Genomic DNA, 7,112 nt, shown 5'->3' on the forward strand with positions numbered 1-7,112 from the left:
AGAATTCGGCCTAAAGCCTTGGGAAGTCAAGCGAATCCATATGACATTCCTTCTGAGTATGCATTGAATTAATTTTAACCTTTCAATTATTATTTGCACCATTTGATTAAAAGACCAAGGAGCCTCGAGAACCAACTACTCACCCATAACCAAATCCTAATACCCATCCCCGAATGCCTGAGTACAAGGGACAACTTCATCCCTAGACTGCCTAAATACCCATTTCGACACGGGATCAAGGCGCAAAGTATGTAGTTCTGGTTTCTAACTATTGTTTAATGTAAACTGTTTGGTGGGTACACAACCCTTTCTAGGGTCATTGTCCCAGATAGTTTCTCTGCGATTTCTACCCACGATGGTAGCTTTATAGAAAAAAAGGCTCAAGGTGGCCCTCTTCTTGTGGCCTAAAACATCTAAGTCCTATTTCCTATCAAATGCATCACCCTTGACCCATTATCATTCACTGAAAATCATCAAGATAAATAAATTCCAAACAACACACGCAACCAAACCCTAATGGGTTTTTCTAGGATTTAAATAAGCGAATGAAAAATCATTTTAAAATTGATCTTTTAGATTATCGATCCAAGGGGGATTACCCACCCCTTGGATTTTAACTTCCAGATGACCCTTGTTTCTCCCTAGCGGTTTATAGGGACGATGCCACAGATGCCATTGTTGCAGTTTTATTAGGCATTAAGTGCAGTAGTTCAAAACGATGACATTACCTGTAAGCGTGACCCATAGGCATCATAGATGTCGAACACTCATATATATATATATATATATATATAGGTTTCATCTCCTCTTGTTTAGTTGTCTAACTAGGAATTAACTTTGAAATCAAGAAATCTCATTATGCTAAAATAAAGTTATGAGCAATGTAACTATTACATGTAAGGAACTGTTACTGGAAATTGAACTAAGAAATATATTTGCATAGTTGAAAGGAACATTTTATAAGAATGGAAATAACAAATCAACTTCTTGAAGGGAAAACCAAGATAATATTTAAAACCTTAGAACTTGAACTAAATACATGAAAGTACTAAATGCTTGAAAACTATGGTACTTGTAAGAGATAACTTACAACTTGTGAGAATGATTTGTATTACTTGTAAGATGCCATTTGTTTTGGAACCAAAAACTATTACTCTTTTAATTATGAAGCCTAATACTAGAAAGGTACTAATTTTCTTGAAAGAAAGAAATTATTAAGTAACAAATGAATTTAATACTTACCTATTGAAGGGAAAACTAATTAACAATAATCTTGATTACAAATGTTGAAAATAGGATTAGGAGAGAGTCTAATTACTTTCTAATTAATCAATGTAAGTAAGGCTCCTAAACAATTCTAATCAACCTACTTATAATTACTCTTAGAGTAATACCAATTCATTTACAAAAATTATAACTAGCTACTTCTTTCACTTGAAGCAACGTTGACTCTATCCTTAGATATTTTTAAATAATAACTTTTTCAATTTCAAAATTCTTAAAAGCGAGTTAATGTTTGCTCCTAAAATTTACTCAAATTTAATTCTCTAAGTGATCATGGAATAGATTTATTCAAAACTCCTTTGCTTGATAAGGATGAGAATTCCAATAAACTAGAACAACAAGATTTTATCTTTATTTCAACTTCAAAACTAAGTTCATTACAAACAAAAGTTGAGTGTAAAATTTGAGATTTATCCAAATAAGTCAAGTTTAATATCCTTATGAAAAGGGATCTCAATTTTTGTTTCTTTTTCATTTGCTAAAACTAATTTGGTTTCAAATAAACTTTCTTAGCACCCTAATTAATACTAGTTCTTACTTGTTACAATGTATCTTTCTTATAAATGTACACAGAGCGTCTTTCACATCTTACCCTTATTATAATGGGCTTTTCAAGTCCAATATACATCCTTCTATATGTCCAACACAACCAATGGAGATTTAATAAAGAGGTATACTACTTCCACCCTTTATTTACAATGTTGTATTTATCACAAATTACATGATCTAAAGGGCTTCCACCCTTTATTGGAAGGACATTATAAACTTCTATAACAAGAATTAGAGTACTTCTTAAATACTTTTTTAACTATAAAAAATAAGCTTACCATCACATTCATTCTTTTATTTTTTTTATTTAAGAAGAATATATTTTTTTCTTTTCTTGTTTGAATTTACTATCTTATTATCAATACTACAAATATCTCTTATCTAGTATTCAATACAATATATCCTCTATAAATTGAGTTAACTTAAAAAAAAATCTTATTTTATATTAAAATTAGTAAATTCTTATTTAACATTTTCCCTTCTTAATTTACACATATGTGAGGAGAAGAAAACTAAGTAAAAGTAGATTCTCTTTTGGTGGGGGAGACGGTGGGGCCTCCTCTATTTTAGTATTTAATCTATTTATGTGATAAGAGCATGGATTTTTTTGTGTACTGCCATATTTTAAGGAGATAAGTAAATTTAAAGATGAACTTTAGTGATTTAGATTTATAAGAAAGAAGTTCTTTTTTTCTCACCAAAATTTTAGCTGAATGTGGATTTTATGAAAGGGGAAAGAGAATATTAATGGAGATTTTTATTTTTATTTTAACATGATTCCTTTAACAAATTGATCAAATCTTAATTTGTTGAATGTATCCAAAAAGAAAATTGAAAGAAAATGAATCATCTAACTAGATAAAACTACTTAAAGGACTCTAACATTAAATTTATTGCAAATGAATTATTCTTACTAAAGTTTTCCCAATCACTTGGCAAAATTACTTTCGCATCTAATTAATCTAAATTAGTTATGTAATTCCCCCCCAAAAAATTATTATCTATTTAGATTTACAATTAATGTTAATCAATTTATTTAAATATTTATAATAATAAAACTTGAATTACAATTTAAATTAGCAATCTACTTATTTATATTTATATTAATAAAACTTATAATTATTAAATAGTATTAAAAATCTATTTAATATAATAAAACCACATGCATAAATTCTATCAATCAATTTATTTATTTATACTGCAAATGCAATTGAAACATAGATAATTTATTATCGAATCAAAATGGGTAACCCCCACCCCCCCTAAATGTTCCATGTGATAAATAAGGAGAGGAGGGTGGGAGTAGGGGCCCACGGGCCCTCCACTACCCCTGTGTGCAATAAAACCCCACCTCGCATGAATTTATAAAGGTTCCCAAGTTTAATTTGAAAATAATACATTATGGGTTATATATATATATCTATTTCGAAAATAGATAAATGGTTTTAATATACCCATCAAGTTTACATTATGGGTTATATATATATATATATAGATGTAGATATAAACTAATAAATATTAAAATAAAATGAATTAATGAAAATCTGGAAGGGGAGGAAGTTACAGACACAGGGAGGAATTTTATTTTATTATTGGATATAAAATGATCGCAGAGGTATACTACTTTTTTTTTTGAGAGAAGGATATTGGATATATAAAGGAATTTCTACCATAAATGTTTCTCACAAGGGTATATGAAAGTAACTTATTAATTAAACACTGTTGTGATCATAGAGAGGGGAAATTTTATGAATTAATTGGGGTTTTAAGATTACACTCAGATCAAAGCAGTAGAGAGAACTAGTTTTTTTTTGAGAGGTGAAATAATTCATAGAGCAATACGACTTAGGTATTCCAATGATAAAATTCACATTCAAAGAGGGAGAGTGATGAGTTTATTTCACAGAATTAATATTAAGCAAGATTCAAATACAGGTGATTATCATTTATTCATAGAGAAAAAGATTCAGGAAATTAAAGATTCAAATAAATGTGATTATCATTTATTCACAGAGAAAAAGATTCAGAAAATTAAATGAGAAAGATATGATTTTTGCACTCATCAAAATTTTTAGAAAGCAAAACAAGATCTGATTTTCTTCTTTTTCCCTAACGAAAATTAGATAAAAAAAAGATATGCATTATTTGAAAAAGTGCTTTTAATATTTATCCCTAAATAAGGGTTAAAGATTTACTTTTGTTTTGAAACAATCAAAATATATCTATATATTTTTTATAAATTTTTTTTGAAGATTTAAGAGAAGGATAAAAGCTATATTTTTTTGATATTACAAATTTCTCATATGTAAATAAGTGAACACAAAAGAAAAGAACCTGGTTTGTCGAAGCTTGATGTTGAATTCCCTCCAATCTTTTGGCTAACCTTCTTAGATCCTTCTTTCCAACTAGGTGAAATTTCTTCAACCAAACTTAACAAATCTACCAATAAAACATGACTACAAAAGAAATCATACTACTATTCACATAAAACTTGAGAAAAATTTCTTCCAAAAATAAAATAAGCAACTCTCCCTTTTCAAAAACTTGCATACATTATATAGAAAAGATCCCTCAATTCCACTATCAAGAGAATTAATTGAAAGAAATAATTTGTTTTCCTAAATTATCCTCATGCAAAATTGATTGATCACTTAATGGAGGAGTTACATGTGTAATAACTCACCATAATTAACTCAACAAAATTGACCATTCTTTTTTTTTTTGTAGTCTCATTTTTGTTGCAAAATTTTTTTGGTTGTTGGTTGAAGGATATGTCTCAAGCTGCAAGGAAAGATCAAAGGATAGCTAGAGGTTTCAACATCAAGCTTCAGTAAACTAGGTTCTCTCCCTTTATCTTATGAGGAATTTGTATTTATTAGAATATATAGTTTCTAGATTCTTTGGTTGCATATAGTATTCTGAAGAAATCATTTCTCAATTGCTATATAAGAAGAAAAATCTATTTTTGCTTCCTTTAAAGAAATACAGTGTTATAATCCCTTCTCTTTTAAAATACAAATGCAGAATTCTCTTGCATATCTTATTTAATCTATTTAAAAGGTAGAGAATCATATTTTTGCTTTTCTATTTTCTCTTAGATGATATTGAATATAAAAATAAATTGATCTCTCTGTGTGAAGGAATAAATCTCTTTATGAATGAATAAATTAATCTTTCTCTGTGAATAAATATCTCTGTGTGAAGGAATAAATCTCTCTATGAATGAATAAATTAATCTTTCTTTGTGAATAAATCTCTAAATCTCTCTGTGAATAAATAAATAAATCCTTCTCTGGTTATTTTATTTCTCTATTATATTCTCATCCGTGGGATTTAATTTTGTTATTCTCTCTTACATTAATATTCTTTTATACACTTACATGTTATCTGCTCTTCTTTATTTAATTTAATAATCTGGAAATGAATTATGGAAATAAACAATCCCCCTGTGAAATATGGAAATAAACCTCCTTGTGAGTTGAAATAAGATCTCCCTGCAAATATTAGTTGATTAAACAATCCTCCTGTGAATACTGGAAATGAATTCTGGAAATAAACAATCCCCCTGTGAAATCTGGAAATAAACCTCCCTGTGAGTTGGAATAAGATCTCCCTGCAAATATTAGTTGATTAAACAATCCTCCTGTGAATTCTGGAAAATATTAACCTTCTGGTTACTGAAAACCAATCTAAAACAATTGTTTGATTATCTATCTTATTCATGTTCTTATTTTCATAAGTAAATACTCCTTAACAAACAAAGGAGTAATAACCCACTTAACTTAATCCAAAAACTCAACTGAATTTTTTTTTCATTTAATATATTAAAATATTGATTTCTTATTCTTACTTATACTTATTTGTTTTTTTATTCTGTCACATACTCTGGTACATCTATCCAAATGAGATAGGTATCCATCCAATCGGGATGGGCATCTAACCATACGGGTTAGGCATCTATCCATACGGGACTAGGCATCTAACCATAAAGGTTAGGCATCTAACCATACGGGTTAGGCATCTGTCGATATGGGACAAGAGGTTTCATCTATCCAATTTGGGATAGGCATCTACCCAAACGTGGTAGGCATCTATTCATAAGAATAGGATATGCTCTGGCCAAAGACTTTAGACTCATCAGGACCATCCGGGTCCTGAGCCATTCTTTAAAGGCTACACTCCCCTACTAGGTGTGCACCGAGTTCACTGTCCTTAGGAGTATTAAAATAATTACATAAACAAGCTTGAGTTCTACCTCAGAATTTGGCCTAAAGCCTCGGGAAGTCAAGTGAATCCATACGGGATTCCTTCTGAGTATGCATTGAATTAATTTTAACCTTTCAATTAGTATTTGCACCATTTGATTAAAAGACCAAGGAACTTCAAGAACCAACTAGTCACCCAAAACCAAATCCTAATCCCCATCCCCAAACACTTGAGTACAAGGGACAACTCTGTCCCTAGACTACCTACATACCCATTTCGGCACGGGATCAAGGCGTAGAGTATGTAGTTCTGGTTTCTAACTATGGCTTAATGTAAACTGTTTGGTGGGTACGCAACCTTTTCTAGGGTCAATGTCCCAGACAGTTTCTCTGCGGTTGATACCCACGATGGTAGCTTTATAAAAAAAAAGGCTTAAGGTGGCCTTTTGCTTGTGTCCTAAAACAACTACGTTCTATTTTCTATTAAATACGTCCCCCTTAATCCGTTATCATCCGTTGAATTGTATCAAGATAAAATAAATTTCCAAGATCTTCACACACATCCAAACCCTAATGGGGTTATCTAAAGTGCAACTGATCAGATGTAAATTCAATTAAAAGTTAATCTTTTAGATTATCTATCCAAGGGGGATTACCCGCCCCTTGGATTTTAACTTCCAAATGACCCTTATTTCTCCCCGGTGATTTAGAGGGATGATGCCACAAAAGTCATTATTGTAGCTTTATTAGGTGTTAAGTGCAGTAGTTCAACACGATGACATCACCCGTAAGTGTGACCCAGAGGCACCATAGATACCAAACGCTGCTAATTTTTGGTTTCAACTCCTCTTGTTTAGCTATCTAACTAGGAATTTAACTTTGAATTCATGAATCTTAAATGAAGCAATATACCAATACAATTATGAAAAGAAACTATTATATACAAGGAATTATCACTTGAATTTAAAAACTATAGAATGAATTTTACGTAATTGAAAGGAACATAAACAAATCGACTACTTGGAATAGTATTTTCTCCTAAGGAAAGTTAAAAATTTGAAAACTTGAACTAAA

The sequence above is a fragment of the Cryptomeria japonica genome, chromosome 1, assembly GCF_030272615.1.
Source record: "Cryptomeria japonica chromosome 1, Sugi_1.0, whole genome shotgun sequence".
NCBI classification, from domain to species: domain Eukaryota; kingdom Viridiplantae; phylum Streptophyta; class Pinopsida; order Cupressales; family Cupressaceae; genus Cryptomeria; species Cryptomeria japonica.